A 23,212-nucleotide genomic window follows, 5' to 3' on the forward strand; every position below is an offset into this window, starting at 1 on the left:
ATCTGGACAAGTAGCACCTGGCCCGTGAGGGCGCCTTGCAGAGATGACAGTCCCAGGTTCCTTTTGGAGCAAGTCTCTAGGACTTGCTAGGGAAGGGCCAGGGTGGCTCTGGGACCCGAAACCTCCTGGGTGTAGGATTGCCTCCCATCTGCCACTCACCCTGTGCCCTCCCTGGGCTCTGTTGCTGGTGTGGGGCTCCAGCCCTTCGTGCAGGGAGATGGAGCAGAGTGCTCCGTGGGCCGGCTCCTGTCTGCAGTCCTGTGAGGAGCCCTGTGAACAAGTGCCCGGCAGCCAGGCAGAAAGTCTCAGGGCATCAGCCAGTTGCCTGTGATGCTTCTCAAACCCCTAGACATCTCCCCTCTAGACACACAGCCATCACTCTCCCCACCGACCTCCACCGAGGATGCAGACACTCAACCACCTGAGGGCCTTATCCACACTGGCAAGGAGAAGAGCACCTCAGGGATCCTGTTTCCCCACTGCCAGCCTGTCCTCAGGTGTGACCGTGACAGGACCACCAGGTACCCACGGGCCCAACAACCTGTTCCTGCCCAGAGGGAGAACCTCCCCTCAAGTTCCACCTCCACCCATATGGAGATGAGGGCAGCTGCCCAGGGAGGGCTCCCAGTGGTGGCCAGGCCTGGTGTGGCCAGCTCTAGGTTGCTTGTGGTTACCTTAGGTGCCCTCCTGGTAAAGGACCAGAGGCATCCGGGTTGAGCACTGAACCGCCTGAAACATCTCAAGAACCTCTCCCTCCAAGGTTTCCTGCAGCAGAAGCCCTGGTCAGTTGAGACACAATTGGAGAACATCCTTCTGGATGAAGTCTTTCCAGCCGAGTGAGCCCAACTGGCCGTGGCGCTGTTGCTAGGAGGTGGCTGCCTGGTGACAGGGTTCCAAGTTCTGTTATGGTCTGCGGTCAAGGAAGTGACTTCGCCTGCGGGTGCCCCTTCCTTGAACAGACATTGACATCTGTGCACATAGCCTTCGGGATACTGACTGCTCATCCCTCATCCCCGCAGCGCCGGGTCTCACACAGTTGCTCCACACAGCCCTCCACACAGCTCCCAGGCAGGGTCTAGGTGCAGATCTGAGACAGACCTGGGTCCAGTCTCACCTCCCGTTTCCTACCTGTTCTCCATCCTGGATGAATCCTTGTGTCTCCCAAAGCCTGGCCTGGTAGTGTGTGTGTACCTGCACTCACTATATAGATTCTTGAGGAACCCTGTCCTCAAATAGGGAGGGATGGTAAGAGTTTTTTAGGATCTAAGGCTTTCTAATTTCTAATGGATTAAAACCTGAATAAAAGAACTGAAACCATAAACCTCCTAGACATAAGCTGGCACTATGTTCCTGTACATCAGGCTTGGCAATGAAGTTAGGATGCAATTCCCAAAGCTAAAGAAGTGAAAGGAAAACAGAACAAGTGAGACTACATCAAACTCAAAAGCCATCAAGAAAATGAGGGAACCATCGATGAAATGAGAAGGAAGGATGAAATGGAGAACGTTTTGGCAATTCTCATCTCTCTTAAGGGTTCTTATCCAACATATGTAAGAAACGCACACAATTCTAAAGCAAAGAAGCACACACAAGTAATCTCATTGAGAAATGGGTGTAAGTTCTGAGTTGTCTGAGAAGGTCTTGCAAATACCTCAGAAATGAAGAGAAACAAAACACAAATAAGAAAAGGAAAGATATACCCATGTTAATTCAGAGTTCCAAAAAATAGCAGAGAGATAAGAAACCTGAAGGGAAAAATACAAAGAAATAGAGGAAAGCAATAGCATGGGATAGACCTGAGATCCATTCAAGATCATTAGAGACACTAAGGGAACTTTGGTGGAAAAATAGGCACAATAAAGGACAGATATGGTATGGTCCTCAAGCAGAATATATTAAGAAGAGGCAAAAAAAAAAACAGTGAAGAATTATACCAAAAAAGGCATTAATGACCTGGACAGCTACGATGGGATGGTCACTCACCTAGAGCCAGACATCCTTGAGTATGAAGTCAAGTGCGTCTTAGGAAGCATTACTCCAAATAAAGCTTGTGGAGAGGATACTTCCTTCCACTGAATTATTTAAGATGTTGCTGTCAAAGTGCTGCACTCCATATGCCAGCAAATTTGGAAAACTCAGCAGTAGTCACAGGGCTGGAAATGTTCAGTTTTTATTCCAGTCCTGCATTAGAATCTTCAAACTTCCCCATAACTGTGCTCATTTTACAGGCTAGCAAGTTAAGGCTCAAAAGTCTTCAAGCTAGGTCAACACTAAATGAACCAAGAAATTCCAGACAAACAAGCTGGATTTCGAAAAGGCAGAGGAACAAGACATCCAATTGCCAACATCCACTGGATCATAGAAAAGCAGGCAATTCCAGAGAAACATCTACTTTTGCTTCATTGACTACATAGAATAAAGCCTTTCACTCTGTGCATCATAACAAACTGTTGAAAATTCTGCATGAGATGGGAGTAGAAGAAAATCTTACCTGCCTCCTGCAAAAACTGTATACAGCTCAAGAAACACCAGTTAGAGCCAGGCATGGAACAACAAACTGGGTCAAAATTGGGAAAGGAGAACATCAAGGCTGTATATTGTCACCTGCTTATTTAATTTCTAGCCACAGTACATCATGCGAAATACTGGGCTGGATGAAGCACAAGCTGGGATCAAGATTGCCTGGAGAAGTATCAGTAAACTCAGATATGCAGATAACACCGCCATTTGCACATTGTATGATCACTCACCTAGAGCCAGACATCTTGGGATGCGAAATCAAGTGGGCCTTGACTAGGAAACACCGCCATGAACAAAGCTCACGGAGGTGATGGAATTCCAGGGAAACTATTTCAAATCCTAAAAGACGAGGCTGTGAACATGCTGCACTAAATATGCCAGCAAGTTTGGAAAGCTCAGCAGTGGGCTCACGCGTGGAAAAGGTCAATTTTGATTCCGGTCCCAAAGAAAGGCAATGCCAAAGAATGCTGAAATTACTTCACAATTGCACTCATCTCACACAGTAGCAAAGTAACGTTCCAAATTCTCTAAACCAGGCTTCACAGTACATGAACTGTGAGCTTCCAGATGTTCAAGCTGGATTTAGAAAAGCCAGAGGAATCAAAGATCAGATTGCCAACATCCGTTGGATCATCAAAAAAGCAAGAGAGTTCCAGAGAAACATCTACTTCTGCGTTACTGACTACGCCAATGCCTTTGACTGTGTGGATCATGAGAAACTGTGGGAAATCAGGAGACTGGGATACCAGCCCACCTGACGTGTCTCCTGAGAAATCTGTATGCAGGTCGAGTAGCAATAGTTAGAACTGGACATGGACCAACAGACTGGTTCCAAATCGGGAAAGGAGTATTTCAAGGATGCAGATTGTCACACTAGTTCTTTAACTTATATGCAGAGGACATCATGAGAAACGATGGACTGGATGAACCACAAACTGGACTTGGACTCAAGAATATCCAGTTTGTGGGAGGCAGAAATATCAATCACCTCAGATATGCAGATGACACCATTCTTATGGCAAAAAGTGAAGGGGAAATAAAGAGCCTCCAAAATGCCTGCAGGTGATGACTGCAGCCATGAAAGTAAAAGATGCTTGCTCCTTGGAAGAAAAGCTATAACCAACCTAGACAGCACATCAAAACGCAAAGACATTACTTTGCCAACAAATGTCCATCTACTCAAAGCTATGGTTTCTCCAGTGGTCATGTATGGATGAGAGAGTTGGACTAGAAAGAAAGCTGAGTGCCAGAGAAATGATGCTTTTGACCTGTGGTGTTAGAGAAGATGCTTAAGAGTCCCTTGGACTGCAAGGAGATCACACCAGTCCATCCTAAAGGGAATCAGTCCGAATATCCACTGGATGGACTCATGCTGAAACTGAAATGCCAATACTTCGGCCACCTGATGCAAAGAACTGACTCACTGGAAAAGACCCTGACGCTGGGAAAGAATGAAGGCGGGTGGAGAAGCGGATCACAGAGGACGAGATGGGTGAATGGCATCACCGTCTTGATGGACACAAGTTAGAGCAAACTCTGGGAGTTGGTGATGGAGAGGGAGGCCTGGCATGCTGTAGTCCATGGGGGTCACAAAAAACTGGGCACGACTGAGCAACTGAACTGAACTGAATGGCGGAAAGAGAAGAGTAACAAAAGAGCCTCTTGATGAAGCTAAAAGAGGGAGTGAAAAAGCTGGCTTAAACCTCAACGTTGAAAACACTAAGTTCATGGCATCCTGTTCATCACTTCCAGTCAAATATATAGGGAAAAAATGGAAACAGTGACCGACTTTATTTTCTTGGGCTCCAAAATCACTGTGGATGGTGACTGCAGCCATGAAATTAAAAGACACTTGCTCCTTGGAAGAAAAGCTAGGACAAACCTACACAGCATCTTAAAAAACATGTACATCACTTTGCTGACAAGGGTCGCCATAGTCCAAGCTATGGTTTCACCAGTAGATCTGTCTGGATGTGAGAGATGGACCATAAAGAAGGTTGAGCACCAAAGAACTGTTGCTTTTTGAACTGTGGTCTTGGCGAAGACTATTGCGAGTCCATCGTGCTACAAGGAGATCAAACCAGTCAATCCTAAAGGAAATCGACCCTGAATAGTCACTGGAAGGACCGATGCTGAACCAGAAGCTCCAATACTTTGGCGTCGTGATGCCAGTAACAACTCACTGGAAAAGACCCTGATTGGGAAATGCTGAGGGCAGGAGGAGAAGAGGAGAGACAGAGGGTGAGATGGTTGGACAGCATCATCGGCTCATTGGACAGTGGTTTCAGTAAACTCTGGCAGATAGTGAAGGACAAGGAAGCCCGGGATCCTGCAGTCCATGGGGTCATAAAGGGTCGAAAACTTCTGAGCGAATGAACAACAGGACATTGCCCCAAAGAAGACACGTGGATGTTCAGCAGGCATTTGAAGAGATGTTCAACAGCGTTAATCATCACACTCATGCAAATAAAAACCACAATGAGATACAGAATGGCTGTCATCAGAAAGAACACAGTTATGAAGTCTTGACCAGGATGCAGAGTACAGGGACCTTTCACAAACTGTGGTCGGAACGAAAATTGGTGTAGCCGATATGGAAGGCAGTATGGAGATTCCTCAAAACACTAAAAATAAAACTACTGTGTTATTCAGCAGTTCCATTACTGAATATATATGTTCACAGAAAACAGATAAACCAGTATGAAAAGACATGCGCATCTGAATATTCATAGCAGCATGACTTTCAATAGCTAAGGCATAAAAACAGTCTACGTGTCCAGCAGTAGATGAATGGAAATATGGGCGTACAGTACATACGTGTATAATCTTTCTCGATTGAATTTGGATGACGATTCCTTTCCAGAGATTTACTCACATAGCCTAACCTGTTAAGCATATAGAGATGACATTTTTCTTTTTTTTTTATTATTTTAGTTTTTTATTTTTTAAATTTTAAAATCTTTAATTCTTGCATGCGTTCCCAAACATGAACCCCCCTCCTACCTCCCTCCCCATAACATCTCTCTGGGTCATCCCCATGCACCAGCCCCAAGCATGCTGCATCCTGCGTCAGACATAGACTGGCGATTCAATTCTTACATGATAGTATACATGTTAGAATGTCATTCTCCCAAATCATCCCACCCTCTCCCTCTCCCTCTGAGTCCAAAAGTCCATTGTACACATCTGTGTCTCTTTCCCTGTCTTGCATACAGGGTCGTCATTGCCATCTTCCTAAATTCCATATATATGTGTTAGTATACTGTATTGGTGTTTTTCTTTCTGGCTTACTTCACTCTGTATAATCGGCTCCAGTTTCATCCATCTCATCAGAACTGATTCAAATGAATTCTTTTTAATGGCTGAGTAATACTCCATTGTGTATATGTACCACAGCTTTCTTATCCATTCATCTGCTGATGGACATCTAGGTTGTTTCCATGTCCTGGCTATTATAAACAGTGCTGCGATGAACATTGGGGTACATGTGTCTCTTTCAATTCTGGTTTCCTCGGTGTGTATGCCCAGAAGTGGGATTGCTGGGTCATAAGGTAGTTCTATTTGCAATTTTTTAAGGAATCTCCACACTGTTCTCCATTGTGGCTGTACTAGTTTGCATTCCCACCAACAGTGTAGGAGGGTTCCCTTTTCTCCACACCCTCTCCAGCATTTATTGCTTGCAGATTTTTGGATCGCAGCGATTCTGACTGGTGTGAAGTGGTACCTCATTGTGGTTTTGATTTGCATTTCTCTAATAATGAGTGATGTTGAGCATCTTTTCATGTGTTTGTTAGCCATCCGTATGTCTTCTTTGGAGAAATGTCTATTTAGTTCTTTGGCCCATTTTTTGATTGGGTCGTTTATTTTTCTGGAATTGAGCTGCATAAGTTGCTTGTAAATTTTTGAGATTAGTTGTTTGTCAGTTGCTTCATTTGCTATTATTTTCTCCCATTCAGAAGGCTGTCTTTTCACCTTGCTTATATTTTCCTTTGTTGTGCAAAAGCTTTTAATTTTAATTAGATCCCATTTGTTTATTTTTGCTTTTATTTCCAGAATTCTGGGAGGTGGATCATAGAGGATCCTGCTGTGATTTATGTCTGAGAGTGTTTTGCCTATGTTCTCCTCTAGGAGTTTTATAGTTTCTGATCTTACATTTAGATCTTTAATCCATTTTGAGTTTATTTTTGTGTGCGGTGTTAGAAAGTGATCTAGTTTCATTCTTTTACAAGTGGTTGACCAGTTTTCCCAGCACCACTTGTTAAAGAGATTGTCTTTACTCCATTGTATATTCTTGCCTCCTTTGTCAAAGATAAGGTGTCCATATGTGTGTGGATTTATCTCTGGGCTTTCTATTTTGTTCCATTGATCTATATGTCTGTCTTTGTGCCAGTACCATACTGTCTTGATGACTGTGGCTTTGTAGTAGAGCCTGAAGTCAGGCAAGTTGATTCCTCCAGTTCCATTCTTCTTTCTCAAGATTGCTTTAGCTATTCGAGGTTTTTTATATTTCCATACAAATCTTGAAATTATTTGTTCTAGTTCTGTGAAAAATGTGGCTGGTAGCTTGATAGGGATTGCATTGAATTTGTAAATTGCTTTGGGTAGTATACTCATTTTCACTATATTGATTCTTCCGATCCATGAACATGGTATATTTCTCCATCTATTAGTGTCCTCTTTGATTTCTTTCATCAGTGTTTTATAGTTTTCTATATATAGGTCTTTAGTTTCTTTAGGTAGATATATTCCTAAGTATTTTATTCTTTTCGTTGCACTGGTGAATGGAATTGTTTCCTTAATTTCTTTTTCTACTTTCTCATTATTCGTGTATAGGAATGCAAGGGATTTCTGTGTGTTGATTTTATATCCTGCAACTTTACTATATTCATTGATTAGCTCTAGTAATTTTCTGGTGGAGTCTTTAGGGTTTTCCATGTAGAGGATCATGTCATCTGCAAACAGTGAGAGTTTTACTTCTTCTTTTCCAATTTGGATTCCTTTTATTTCTTTTTCTGCTCTGATTGCTGTGGCCAAAACTTCCAGAACTATGTTGAATAGTAGCGGTGAAAGTGGACACCCTTGTCTTGTTCCTGACTTTAGGGGAAATGCTTTCAATTTTTCACCATTGAGGATAATGTTTGCTGTGGGTTTGTCATAGATAGCTTTTATTATGTTGAGGTATGTTCCTTCTATTCCTGCTTTCTGGAGAGTTTTTATCATAAATGGATGTTGAATTTTGTCAAAGGCCTTCTCTGCATCTATTGAGATAATCATATGGTTTTTATTTTTCAATTTGTTAATGTGGTGAATTACATTGATTGATTTGCGGATATTGAAGAATCCTTGCATCCCTGGGATAAAGCCCACTTGGTCATGGTGTATGATCTTTTTAATGTGTTGTTGGATTCTGATTGCTAGAATTTTGTTGAGGATTTTTGCATCTATGTTCATCAGTGATATTGGCCTGTAGTTTTCTTTTTTTTGTGACATCTTTGTCAGGTTTTGGTATTAGGGTGATGGTGGCCTCATAGAATGAGTTTGGAAGTTTACCTTCCTCTGCAATTTTCTGGAAGAGTTTGAGGAGGATAGGTGTTAGCTCTTCTCGAAATTTTTGGTAGAATTCAGCTGTGAAGCCGTCTGGACCTGGGCTTTTGTTTGATAGAAGATTTCTGATTACAGTTTTAATTTCCGTGCTTGTGATGGGTCTGTTAAGATTTTCTATTTCTTCCTGGTTCAGTTTTGGAAAATTGTACTTTTCTAAGAATGTGTCCATTTCTTCCACGTTGTCCATTTTATTGGCATACAACTGCTGATAGTAGTCTCTTATGATCCTTTGTATTTCTGTGTTGTCTGTTGTGATCTCTCCATTTTCATTTCTAATTTTATTGATTTGATTTTTCTCTCTTTGCTTCTTGATGAGTCTGGCTAATGGTTTGTCAATTTTATTTATCCTTTCAAAGAACCAGCTTTTGGCTTTGTTGATTTTTGCTATGGTCTCTTTTGTTTCTTTTGCATTTATTTCTGCCTTAATTTTTAAGATTTCTTTCCTTCTACTAACTCTGGGGTTCTCCAACTCTTCCTTTTCTAGTTGCTTTAGTTGTAGAGTTAGGTTATTTATTTGACTTTTTTCTTGTTTCTTGAGGTATGCCTGTATTGCTATGAACTTTCCTCTTAGCACTGCTTTTATAGTGTCCCACAGGTTTTGGGTTGTTGTGTTTTCATTTTCATTCGTTTCTATGCATATTTTGATTTCTTTTTTGATTTCTTCTGTGATTTGTTGGTTATTCAGAAGTGTGTTGTTCATCCTCCATATGTTGGAATTTTTAATAGTTTTTCTCCTGTAATTGAGATCTAATCTTAATGCATTATGGTCAGAAAAGATGCTTGGAATGATTTCGATTTTTTTGAATTTATCAAGTTTAGATTTATGGCCCAGGATGTGATCTATCCTGGAGACGGTTCCATGAGCACTTGAAAAAAAGGTGAAATTCATTGTTTTGGGGTGAAATGTCCTATAGATATCAATTAGGTCTAACTGATCTAATGTATCATTTAAAGTTTGCGTTTCTTTGTTAATTTTCTGTTTAGTTGATCTGTCCATAGGTGTGAGTGGGGTATTAAAGTCTCCCACTATTATTGTGTTATTGTTGATTTCCCCTTTCATACTTGTTAGCATTTGTCTTACATATTGCGGTGCTCCTATATTGGGTGCATATATATTTATAATTGTTATATCTTCTTCTTGGATTGTTCCTTTGATCATTATGTAGTGGCCTTCTTTGTCTCTTTTCACAGCCTTTGTTTTAAAGTCTATTTTATCGGATATGAGTATTGCCACTCCTGCTTTCTTTTGGTCTCTATTTGCGTGGTATATCTTTTTCCAGCCCTTCACTTTCAGTTTGTATGTGTCCCTTGTTTTGAGGTGGGTCTCTTGTAAGCAGCATATAGAGGGGTCTTGTTTTTGTATCCATTCGGCCAGTCTTTGTCTTTTGGTTGGGGCGTTCAACCCATTTACGTTTAAGGTAATTATTGATAAGTATGATCCCATTACCATTTACTTTTTTGTTTTGGGTTCGGGTTTATACACCCTTTTCGTGTTTCCTGTCTAGAGGATATCCTTTAGAATTTGTTGGAGAGCTGGTTTGGTGGTGCTGAATTCTCTCAGCTTTTGCTTGTCTGTAAAGCTTTTGATTTCTCCTTCGTATTTGAATGAGATCCTTGCTGGGTACAGTAATCTGGGCTGTAGGGTATTGTCTTTCATCACTTTAAGTATGTCTTGCCGTTCCCTCCTGGCCTGAAGAGTTTCTATTGAAAGATCAGCTGTTATCCTTATGGGAATCCCCTTGTGTGTTATTTGTTGTTTTTCCCTTGCTGCTTTTAATATTTGTTCTTTGTGTTTGATCTTTGTTAATTTGATTAATATGTGTCTTGGGGTGTTTCGCCTTGGGTTTATCCTATTTGGAACTCTCTGTGTTTCTTGGACTTGGGTGATTATTTCCTTCCCCATTTTAGGGAAGTTTTCAACTATTATCTCCTCAAGGATTTTCTCATGATCTTTCTTTCTGTCTTCTTCTTCTGGGACTCCTATAATTCGAATGTTGGAGCGTTTCATATTGTCCTGGAGGTCTCTGAGATTGTCCTCATTTCTTTTAATTCGTTTTTCTTGTTTCCTCTCTGATTCATTTATTTCTACCATTCTATCTTCTATTTCACTAATCCTATCTTCTGCCTCCGTTATTCTACTATTTGTTGCCTCCAGAGTGTTTCTGATCTCATTTATTGCATTATTCATTATATTTTGACTCTTTTTTATTTCTTCTAGGTCCTTGTTAAACCTTTCTTGCATCTTCTCAATCCTTGTCTCTAGGCTATTTATCTGTGTTTCCATTTTGATTTCAAGATTTTGGATCATTTTCACTATCAATATTCGGAATTCCTTCTCCGGTAGATTCCCTACTTCTTCCTCTTTTGTTTGGTTTGGTGGGCAACTCTCCTGTTCCTTTGCCTGCTGAGTATTCCTCTGTCTCTTCATCTTGGTTATATTGCTGCGTTTGGGGTGGCCTTTTTATATTCTGGTAATTTGTGGAGTTCTCTTTATTATGGAGCTTCCTCACTTTAGGTGGGGTTCTATCAGTGGCTTGTCAAGGTTTCCTGGTTAGGGAGGCTTGTGTTGGAGTTTTGGTGGGTGGACCTGGGTTTCTTCTCTCTGCAGTGCAGTGGAGTGACCCGTAATGGGTTATGAGACATCAAAGGTTTTGGGATAATTTTGAGCTGCCTGTATATTGAGGCTCAGGGGAGTGTTCCTGTGTTGCTGGAGAATTTGTGTGGTATGTCTTGTTTTGGAACTTGTTGGCCCTTGGGTGGAGCTTGGTTTCGGTGTAGGTATGAAGGCATTTGATGAGCTCCTATTGCTTAATGTTCCCTGAATTCAAGAGTTCTCTAATGTTTTCAGGCTTTGGATTTAAGCTTCCTGCTTCTGGTTTTCAGTTTTATTTTTACAGTAGCCTCTAGACTTCTCCATCTATACAGCACCGATGATAAAACATCTAGGTTAAAGATGAAAAGTTTCTCCACATTGAGGGACACTCAGAGAGGTTCACTGGGTTACAAGGAGAAGAGAAGATGGAGGGGGTAGTTAGAGGTAACTGGAATGAGATGCAGTGAGATCAAGAGAGGAGAGAGCAAGCTAGCCAGTAGTCACTTCCTTATGTGCGCTCTATAGTCTGGACCGCTCAGAGGTATTTACAGAGTTATACAGGGAAGAGGAGAGGGAGGAAGTAGACAGAGGTGACCAGGAGGATAAGAGAGAGGAATGAGTAGGAGAGAGACAAATCCTGCCAGTAACCAGTTCCTTAGGTGTTCTCTACCGTCTGGAACACCCAGAGATTCACAGAGTTGGATAGAGAAGAGATGGGGGAGAAAAGAGACAGAGGCCACCTGGTGGAGAAAAAGGAGAGTCCAGAGGAGGAGAGAGTGGTCAAGCCAGTAATCTCGCTCTCAGGTAAACTTGGGTAGTGAAGTTTGGGTTTTTAAATGTACAAAATTGACAACAAAAACCTAAGAGCAAAGATTAAAAATCTGGAGTAGAGGTTGGATTTTCAAAGATACAATATTAAAGAAAACAGAAGGAAAAAGGAAGGAATTAAAAAAAAAAGAATTATTAAAAAACAAACAAAAAAACAAAACAAAACACCAACAACCATCCAAAGAGTATATATGGTGTTTGCCTTAAAAAAAAATCTTTTTTTTTAAATAGTAATACTAGGTTATAGAAATTAAAATTAGAGGAGAAATAGAAGACTTAACAATTTTTAAAAAGCTAGGAAAAAAAGAGAAAAAAAGCAAAAAAAAAAAAGGAATGATTTTTAAAATATTAAAAATATATCTGGCTCTTCTCTGATGTTATGGGCCGTGTGGGCTCACTTCCAAGGTGGTTCCCTCTGTTTAACTTCTTCTGTTTGCTGGTTTTTTAGGCTCACTAGTTCAGTCGCGCTGTGGGGAGGGGGGATGCTGCAAACAAATAGCACTGTCGTGTGTGCACAGTATCTCTGCCCCGCTTGACCTGTCCTTTCTCGCGGCGCACAAACCGCTCCGGCTCTAGGATGCTCAGCCGGGAACTGTCTGGGGCCAGCCCTAGGCTGCGTGCACTTCCCCGGTCCAAGCCGCTCAGGTTCGGCGCTCAGGCAGCCCTCAGAGGCACAAATGCGGCTGGGACTGCGCTTTGTGCCCTTCCCAGGTCCGAGTAGCTCAGGAGTTTGGCGAGCGCGATCGCCGCGGCTTGTCACCTTTTCCGCCGCTGCCGCTCAGCTCTCTGGGTGGACCGCTGGCGCACCCCGTGAGGCAGACTGTGACTGTCCAGCACCCCCAGAAGTCTTAGCAAAGGAGCCTGCTTGCAGTTAGGTACGTAAAGTCTCTCCGGGTCTGCAATTGCCCCTTTCCAGTCCTTACGGCTCTGGCTGCCTGTCCCCGGCGGGGAATGGTCTGCAGCCAGCTTTTTCCGTTCCGTCCTTTGTTCTGTGCACGGTCCTGGCGGTGTCTTATGTTCGAGCTTTTCGCGTGGTAGCGATCCCACAGTCTGGTTTGCTAGCCCAAGTTAGATCGTTCTGGTTGCGGGTGGGGCGTTCCTGCCCGATTCTTGCAAAGCTCTGCAGCCCGCGCCTCCCGCACGTCCCTGCCCTGCCCCCACTTCCCAATGGCGGATGCAGGCGTCTGTGCTGCTTTTCCGCTGGGGGAGTTACTGGTGGGCTTGTAATCTGTTGGTTTTAATTATTTATCTATTTTTCCTTCCTGTTATGTTGCCCTCTGTGTTTCCAAGGCTCGCCACAGACTCGGCAGGGAGAGTGTTTCCTGGTGTTTGGAAACCTCTCTTCTTCAAATTCCCTTCCCGGGACGGGCTTCCCTTCCCGGGACGGAGCTCCCTCCCCACCTCCTTTGTCTCCTTTTTCGTCTTTTATATTTTTTCCTACCTGTTTTTGAAGACAATGGTCTGCTTTTCTGGTTGCCTGATGTCCTCTGCCAGCCTACAGAAGTTGTTTTGTGGAGTTTGCTCGGCGTTGAAATGTTCTTTTGAGGAATTTGTGAGGGAGAAAGTGATCTTACCGTCCTATTCCTCCGCCATCTTTTTCCTGTATGTCGAGATGATATTTTTCATTCTCTTTTCTATAATCCTTTCTGGGAAAGCATTTATCTTTTTCATAATAGGCTCATTTTAATTGGCTTAAAAGAGTACACCTGATTTCCAGATAGAAAGACCACACTTTCATGTTCCAGAACCAGAATTTACTTGACTCCATCAAACATACTGTGTCTATTACGATTGATTAATGTTAAAATTTCCACATTAAATCCCTCCTCCATTTCCACTGTTTAAAATTTTGTCTTCAACTGTCAGGTACAATAACTGTGGTGTGTAATTTCAATCTTGAGATCTAAGGAAAAACGTTCAACTTTTCCTAAAGGATAATGAAAAAGCACAGCTGCCAAAAGTGAAGAAAAAAAAAAAAACACAGCAGAGATGAAGTGATAGTAAGTGATGGATAGGTAGGGGAACTGGGGAAATGAACACATTTTCAGAACGTTTCCCATATTTGTCTACATTTGCTTCTTTTTGTCCCCCTTCTCTACAACGATGGTTTTTTAAAAATTAATGCACATTTAATTTTTAAAAGTATGTGTTTCCTACTCTATAAGACAAGGAGTTAAAAGCAGCCACATACAAAGAATATGAGAACCTTTTAAAATAAAATAGAAAAAACGAGTCTGTGACAAAAACTCAATTTGTACGAACTGCCATGCTTGGTAACTCTCAAAACATACCCCCAAACCTTGCCGAAACCAAAGACAAAGAGCGTTTTCAATGACTTTCAACCGTTGCTATTATGGAAAGGTTTTTCAATGGTAGCATGCCTTACGTGGTATGAAAGTCACCTTTATAACTAAGAGCCCGTTCCTTGATTGCATAATTGCAGTAACGTGAATCCGATGGAGGAGCCATTTACCAATGTTACCCATTTAACCAAGATGGAAGTAAGGTTTCTCCCAATTAATCCAATGATCTAAGATGCTGGGTGCTGAGAAGACACCTTCACGGATAGCCTCGTGACAAACCTGTGTTATATGGTAGTTACCCACCATGGACTTGTATGAAACACTTGAAATTCAAAGACTTGGCCTGATGATGGTTTGGTCAAGGTGAGGAAAGGCTCGTTCTCAGCTATCACCTATTTGATATGAGGGTTTCCCATCTCCAGAGCCTGAGAATTCCTGGCAGCCTTGCAGGAAGCACAATTGCCCTGGTGCATCACGGACACCCGGCATGGGGGACCAGGGGTATGGACTTTCCATGGCACCAGGGGCTTCAGTGTCAGCACCGACCGGGGAAATCTATGCTTCATACCCTTCACTCTGTGCTGCTTTTATCACAGCTTTATGAATGTGGTTTAAGAAAGAACAAACCCATGTCTAAAACGTGCAGTTCAGTAAGGTCTGACACCTGTATATATCCAGAAAAGCATCAGCAGAATTAGGATTAAGACATGCAGACTGCTCCCCACATTTGCTTCATGCCCCTGGTCACCCACGCTTTCTTCATAGTCCAACTCTCGCATCCATACATGACCACTGGAAAATCATAGCCTTGACTAGACGGACCATTGTGGGAAAAGTAATATCTCTGCTTTGTAATATGCTATCTAGGTTGGTCATAACTCCGCCCAAGGAGTAAGTGTCTTTTAATTTCATGGCTGCAATCACCATCTGCAGTGATTTTGGAGCCCAAATTAATAGTTGGCGTCAAATAGGATGCAGATGCTCTGCAACAGACAGTCGACAGGGTCATGGAACGCAGTGAATGTTCTCCGTGCGGCTCACACGTACAATTGAAAAAGTCATAGAATTCCTTTTCTATCAAAGTTTACTTTATTTCATAGAAAAAATAAGTTTGTACATGTAATTTTTTAAAAACCCACATATTAAGAGGGGGAATTATCAGGGTGGAGAGACAGGCTCCAGGCCTGGTGGAGTCATGGGGGCAGCATACCATCTGCCGGGCAAGGCAAGGCTCGCTGATGATCTGAGACCGGCTCCAGGGATATTGGGGGAGGAACTGGCTCCAGTGCCTGAGCTACTGGAAAAGCTGGGTAGCTGGGATCTCTAGACCAAAGCTGGATAACACCGGAGGTACAGCTGATTGCAAAACACCAAGAGGCTCCAGAGCCCAGGCAGTGCCCTGGCCGAGGTTGGCTTAAGCCAGGGTCTGAGGCTGTAGAAACTGTGCTGGCACAGGATTTCTGGGTGATTCAGGCTCTGAAGGAGGAAGAGAGCTGTTTCTTGCATGTTCTCTGAATCTACAACTGGAGCCTGGAGGTACTTTTCCTTGCCTTTCAGCTTAAGTGAGAGCCAGGGCGTGAGCATGCTGTGGCTCTGGGTTTGGAGCTGGCATGCTTACTTGATGCAGATCTTGAACTTGAATGGGAGCTGGGCTTTGAGCTTGCTGTGACTGTGGAGCTGTGGCAGGGATTAAGGGTGCTGTTGGCGTGAGATCTGGTGATGTCTCCAGAGCTTCTTCTCCAGCAGGTGCTGTATTTCCCAGAAGAGAAAACAGTGTCAATAGGACTGCTTGTCCATGGATCCCAAAGACAGGAACATACTCGCTACTTGGCCCTGAAATCTCAATCCAAGTTGTCCCCTACCTCCAGGAAGTCCTCCTAGGCTGCAGTACAGTGGAATAGTGATCTGAGCCTCCTCAATGCTCCTGGCCTGGTTCCAGCCTCAGGAGGCTCTGCTCTGTGTGGCCCAGCCCCAATTCCTTATTCGTCCCCGTCCTCTTCACCCAACCTGAGTCCTCCTTACCATGCCCTTCTGCCTCCATGGGCTCCAGGGTCTCCAGCTGCACCAGGAGATGGCGGACTTGCTGCTCAAGGTCCGAGCGGGGCATGTTGAGCTCTATGTAAGCGAGGAGCATCTTCAGGCAGGGATATTCTGGGGACTGCTGGAAATCCTCAGGGTAAAGGTGCAGCCAGGTGCCCAGGATGGAGGCCATGGCCCTGGGGAGAATCACGTGGGCAGCAGAGTCTGAGACCTGGCCTTCCCACCACACTGCACTCCAGGGCCGCCTTGTGGGGACCTGGGCCTCTGTGCCTTCTGCCCCAGCCCATCCAGAGGTCACATCTCTTCCACGGTCCATCTCACCTGGCAGACCAGGCAGAGGAGGCCTGGACACAGGGGAGGGGCTGCCAATGAGCCTGCTCAAGTGACAGCCCTTGATCCATGGTGTGACCATGTCTCCGCTTCCTGAGGGCAGCCTGGCACTGCACACTGTCCCTCCTCCTGCCCCTCCCCCTGGTGTCACCACTGCGAGGGCAGCCAGGGCGTCTACTCTGGTCACTGCATCTCTGTAACATGTAGGGGTCCCAGAAACATCTGTCCAAGGAGGGCACACACAGACTCTGTCATCAGCCCAGGCTCTCCACGGGCCTCATATCCCTGCACATGTACCTCCTACATCTACAGGCTGCCTCGTCCGCTAGGGACACACCTGCATCTCCTCCGGCCACTGACACTCATCCTTCCCCAGCGAGGGCTCAGCTGTCCCCTGAGTGTCACTGGGTCCACTGAGCACCAGCTGATCACCCCGCCGAGGTTCCACCAGAAAGTGAGCTGGATGATCTCCACACTCTGTGCTCTGGGTCCCAGGATCGGGGGTAGATGCAGGGCTCGGATGGATACGGACTGGTGTGGACTCGCATGGGCAGACTCTGACCTCTGACCTCCCAGATGCTCCTCACAGCACCCCAGACCCCTCCACAGCTCTCTTGGCCTCCTTTCCTCTCTTCCAGGAGAAGCTCCCAGACCTTTACGCCCAGCTATGTGGGATCCAGGATTCTGCCAGCCTGCCCAACCAGCAATCCCATTACTCCAGGCAGTTCTCTGGGATAGGGAGTCACTCCCTCTTGAGTCACAATCCACTCACATTTTCAGCTGGTGCAGGGGTCCACCATCCTCATCGCAGTAAGGGAGGATGCATCCGTACCTACAGGAGGCGTCACATGGACAGTACTGCAGACACGCCTGGATGTGACGGCTAGTGTGACAGGGTTCACCCCATTCCCACAACACCCACCCCATAAAACTGAAGCCCTGGGGGTAGGATTGCTGTCTGCTGCATGCATTACATGATGCTTCTTCCTAGAAAAGTGCCTGCACCTCGTGTGCCTTACTCTATATTTCAGGAACAAGTGAGCCCTACCAGCCCCAGCCAAGTACCTGGGGCACCACTGATCTCTCCCAGGGACCTTGCTCTCACTCACCGAGGACAGGGCACCACTTACGGCTCACCTTGCAATTGTGCAAATGCTTTGGGCCCAAGTCAAAGGCACAGAGACCACGGAGACAGAGGCTTCCTCGAGGGGAGGAGGAACGTGATGTCTTAGCACAATCACAGCCATTCCAGGGGCCCAGGTTCCCAGAAAGCACTTTCCAGGATGTACCTACGTAGTTCTCCCAGAGGACTGCTCCTCCCTTTCCCCTCAAGTGCAGAGGGGGGCCAACTGGGACTCAAAGAGTTAGAGAGACATTCTCACGACTCACAGCCGGACAGTCGCCAGGTCTCCCAGAGTATCCAGTGGGGGAGGGGAAGTGCTCACCTCGTGAAGAGAAGGTCCAGCACCTGCTGGGGGGTGCCAAAAGCCCTGTAGGTGCCCAGGAATGTGGGGAGGTAGGCAGGGTCACCGCCCAGGAAAGCAGGCACCAGCTTGCCCACCAACGTCTCCAGTCTGCGTCTCTGGATGCTCCACACCCTGCAGGTCTCACTCCTGTCCCCTGTGGACACACTTTTCCCCTAGAGTGGAACACAGCAGAGACACGAGTCAGAGGCGGCACCAAAGACTCCAGGAAGGCACGTGCTGGAGCTCAGACTCAGTCCCCAAGCCTCCAGGACTCATGACAGGAGGAGGGGCAGCAGTGCCGTCCGTAGAATAATCGTCCTGGCATCACGAGTGAACTGGTGCTGGGCCATGGTTAGGTGTGTTAGCGTTTCTCGGCAGTTTGTATTGGACAGCTCCCGTGTGTTAACTGCATCATCCCTGTGGTGGTGACCACAACATCCCATTCTGGGGATGAGAACTGGGGTGAGAGGGGCTGAACCTGGGCTGAGAGGCATTAGGATTCTCAGGCCCACATGGATACCTGGGATGGAGTTAATACAGGATACACCATAGAAACATGTGGAGAGGCTCCTTGGGGAACAGGAAGTGGAATCCTACCACAATCTCCTGAGATTTCCACATGGAGGTGAACAGTGATTGTGGATCTGGACAAGTAGCACCTGGCCCGTGAGGGCGCCTTGCAGAGATGACAGTCCCAGGTTCCTTTCGGAGCAAGTCTCTAGGACTTGCTAGGGAAGGGCCAGGGTGGCTCTGGGACCCGAAATCTCCTGGGTGTAGGATCACCTCCCAGCTGCCACTCACCCTGTGCCCTCCCTGGGTCTGTTGCTGGTGTGGGGCTCCAGCCCTTCATGCAGGGAGATGGAGCAGAGTGCTCCGTGGGCCGGCTCATGTCTGCCGTCCCCTGAGAAGCCCTGTGAACAAGTGCCCAGCAGCCAGGCAGAAAAGTCTCAGGGCATCAGCCAGTTGCCTGTGATGCTTCTCAAACCCCTAGACATCTCCCCTCTAGACACACAGCCATCACTCTCCCCACCGACCTCCACCGAGGATGCAGACACTCAACCACCTGAGGGCCTTATCCACACTGGCATAGAGAAGAGCACCTCAGGGATCCTGTTTCCCCACTGCCAGCCTGTCCTCAGGTGTGACCGTGACAGGACCACCAGGTACCCACGGGCCCAACAACCTGTTCCTGCCCAGAGGGAGAACCTCCCCTCAAGTTCCACTTCCCCCATATGGAGATGAGGGCAGCTGGCACTGCCCAGGGAAGGCTCCCAGTGGTGGCCAGGCCTGGTGTGGCCAGCTCTAGGTTGCTTGCGGTTACCTTAGGTGCCCTCCTGGTAAAGGACCAGAGGCATCCGGGTTGAGCACTGAACCGCCTGAAACATCTCAAGAACCTCTCCCTCCAAGGTTTCCTGCAGCAGAAGCCCTGGTCAGTTGAGACACAATTGGAGAACATCCTTCTGGATGAAGTCTTTCCAGCCGAGTGAGCCCAACTGGCTGTGGCGCTGTTGCTAGGAGGTGGCTGCCTGGTGACAGGGTTCCGAGTTCTGTTAGGGTCTGCGGTCAAGGAAGTGACTTCGCCTCCGGGTGCCCCTTCCTTGAACAGACATTGACATCTGTGCACATAGCCTTCAGGATACTGACTGCTCATCCCTCATTCCCCCAGCGCCAGGTCTCACACATTTGCTCCACACAGCCCTCCACACAGCTCCCAGGCAGGGTCTAGGTGCAGATCTGAGACAGACCTGGGTCCAGTCTCACCTCCCGTTTCCTACCTGTTCTCCATCCTGGATGAATCCTTGTGTCTCCCAAAGCCTGGCCTGGTAGTGTGTGTGTGTGTACCTGCACTCACTATACAGATTCTTGAGGAACCCTGTCCTCAAATAGGGAGGGATGGTAAGAGATTTTTAGGATCTAAGGCTTTCTAATTTCTGATGGATTAAAACCTGAATAAAAGAACTGAAACCATAAACCTCCAGACATAAGCTGGCACTATGATCCTGTACATCAGGCTTGGCATTGAAGTTCGGATGCAATTCCCAAAGCTAAAGAAGTGAAAGGAAAACAGAACAAGTGAGACTACGTCAAACTCAAAAGCCATCAAAAATGAGGGAACCATCGATGAAATGAGAATGAAGGATGAAATGGAGAACGTTTTGGCAATTCTCATCTCTCTTAAGGGTTCTTATCCAACATATGTAAGAAACGCACACAATTCTAAAGCAAAGAAGCACACACAAGTAATCTCATTGAGAAATGGGTGTAAGTTCTGAGTTGTCTGAGAAGGTCTTGCAAATACCTCAGAAATAAAGAGAAACAAAATACAAATGAGAAAAGGAAAGATATACCCATGTTAATTCAGAGTTCCAAAAAATAGCAGAGAGATAAGAAACCTGAAGGGAAAAATACAAAGAAATAGAGGAAAGCAATAGCATGGGAAAGACCTGAGATCCATTCAAGATCATTAGAGACACTAAGGCAACTTTGGCGGAAAAATAGGCACAATAAAGGACAGATATGGTATGGTCCTCAAGCAGAATATATTAAGAAGAGGCAAAAAAAACAAAGAAGAATTATACCAAAAAAGGCATTAATGACCTGTGCAACTACGATGGGATGGTCACTCACCTAGAGCCAGACATCCTTGAGTATGAAGTCAAGTGCATTTTAGGAAGCATTACTACAAATAAAGCTTGTGGAGAAGATACTTCCTTCCCCTGAATTATTTAAGATGTTGCTGTCAAAGTGCTACACTCCATATGCCAGCAAATTTGGAAAACTCAGCAGGATCCACAGGGCTGGAAATGTTCAGTTTTTATTCCAGTCCTGCAATAGAATTTTCAACCTTCCACATAACTGTGCTCATTTTACAGGCTAGCAAGTTAAGGCTCAAAAGTCTTCAAGCTAGGTCAACACTAAATGAACCAAGAAATTCCAGACAAACAAGCTGGATTTCGAAAAGGCAGAAGAACAAGACACCCAATTGCCAACATCCACTGGATCATAGAAAAGCAGACAATTCCAGAGAAACATCTACTTCTGCTTCATTGACTACATAGAATAAAGCCTTTCACTCTGTGCATCATAACAAACTGTTGAAAATTCTGCATGAGATGGGAGTATAAGAAAACCTTACCTGCCTCCTGCAAAAACTGTATACAGCTCAAGAAACACCAGTTAGAGCCGGGCATGGAACAACAAACTGGGTTAAAATTGGGAAAGAAGAACATCAAGGCTGTATATTGTCACCTGATTATTTAATTTCTAGCCACAGTACATCATGCGAAATACTGGGCTGGATGAAGCACAAGCTGGGATCAAGATTGCCTGGAGAAGTATCAGTAGCCTCATATGCAGATAACACCGCCGTTGGCACACCTAGAGCAGATGGTGTGATCACTCACCTAGAGCCAGACATCTTGGGATGCGAAGTCAAGTGGGCCTCAAGAAACATCACTATGAACAAAGCTCCCGGAGGTGATGGAATTCCAGGGAAACTATCTCAAATCCTAAAAGACGAGGCTGTGAACATGCTGCACTAAATTTGCCAGCAAGTTTGGAAAGCTCAGCAGTGGGCGCAGGACTGGAAAAGGTCAGTTTTATTCCAGTCCCTTAGAAAGGCAATTCCAAAGAATGCTAACACTACTTCACAACTGCACTCATCTCACACAGTAGCAAAGTAATGCTCCATATTCTCCAAGCCAGGCTTCACAGTACATGAACTGTGAGCTTCCAGATGTTCAAGCTGGATTTAGAAAAGCCAGAGGAATCAAAGATCAGGTTGCCAACATCCGTTGGATCATCAAAAAAGCAGGAGGGTTCCAGAGAAACATCTACTTCTGCGTTATTGACTACACCAATGCCTTTGACTGTGTGGATCACAAGATACTGTGGGAAATTCTTCAAGAGATGGGGATACCAGCCCACCTGACGTGTCTCCTGAGAAATCTGTATGCAGGTCGAGTAGCAACAGTTAGAACTGGACATGGACCAACAGACTGGTTCCAAATCGGGAAAGGAGTATTTCAAGGATGCAGCTTGTCACACTAGTTCTTTAACTTATGTGCAGAGGACATCATGAGAAACGATGGACTGGATGAAGCACAAACTGGGCTCAAGACTGTCCAGTTTGTGGGAGGGAGAAATATCAATCTCCTCAGATATGCAGATGACACCATTCTCATAGCAAAAGCGAAGGGGAACTAAAGAGCCTCCAAAATGCCTGCAGGTGGTGACTGCAGCCATGAAAGTAAACGATGCTTGCTCCTTGGAAGATAAGCTATAACCAACCTAGACAGCACATTAAAACGCAAAGACATTACTTTGCCAACAAATGTCCATCTACTCAAAGCTATGGTTTCTCCAGTGGTCATGTATGGATGAGAGAGTTGGACTAGAAAGAAAGCTGAGCACTGAAGTATTGATGCTTTTGACCTGTGGTGTTAGAGAAGACGCCTGAGAGTCCCTTGGACTGCAAGGAGATCACATCAGTCCATCCTAAAGGAAATCAGTCCAAATAGTCACTGGACGAACTCGTGTTGAAGCTGAAACGCCACTACTTTGGCCACCTGATGCGAAGAACGGACTCATTGGAAAAGACCCTGATGCTGGGAAAGAATGAAGGAGGGTGGAGAAGCGGATGACAGAGGACGAGATGGGTGAATGGCATCACCGTCTTGATGGACACAAGTTAGAGCAAACTCTGGGAGTTGGTGATGGAGAGGGAGGCCTGGCATGCTGTAGTCCATGGGGGTCACAAAAAACTGGGCACGACTGTGCAACTGAACTGAACTTAATGGCGGAAAGAGAAGAGTAACAAAAGAGCCTCTTGATGAAGCTGAAAGAGGGGAGTGAAAAAGCTGGCTTAAACCTCAACGTTGAAAACACTAAGTTCATGGCATCCAGTTCATCACTTCCAGTCAAATAGATAGGGAAAGAATGGAAACAGTGACCGACTTTACTTTCTTGGGCTCCAAAATCACTGTGGATGGTGACTGCAGCCATGAAATTAAAAGACACTTCCTCCCTGGAAGAAAAGCTAGGACAAACCTACACAGCATCTTAAAAAACATGTACATCACTTTGCTGACAAGGGTCGACGTAGTCCAAGCTATGGTTTCACCAGTAGATCTGTCTGGTTGTGAGAGATGGACCATAAAGAAGGTTGAGCACCAAAGAACTGTTGCTTTTTGAACTGTGGTCTTGGCAAAGACTATTGCGAGTCCATCGTGCTACAAGGAGATCAAACGAGTCAATCCTAAAGGAAATCGACCCTGAATAGTCACTGGAAGGACCGATGCTGAACCAGAAGCTCCAATACTTTGGCGTCCTGATGCCAGCAACAACTCACTGGAAAAGACCCTGATTGGGAAATACTGAGGGCAGGAGGAGAAGAGGAGAGACAGAGGGTGAGATGGTTGGACGGCATCATGGGCTCAGTGGTTTCAGCAAACTCTGGCAGATAGTGAAGGACAAGGAAGCCCGGGATCCTGCAGTCCATGGGGTCATAAAGGGTCGAACACTTCTGA

The sequence above is a fragment of the Ovis canadensis genome, chromosome 25 (genome assembly GCF_042477335.2).
Source record: "Ovis canadensis isolate MfBH-ARS-UI-01 breed Bighorn chromosome 25, ARS-UI_OviCan_v2, whole genome shotgun sequence".
Classification (NCBI taxonomy): Eukaryota; Metazoa; Chordata; class Mammalia; order Artiodactyla; family Bovidae; genus Ovis; species Ovis canadensis.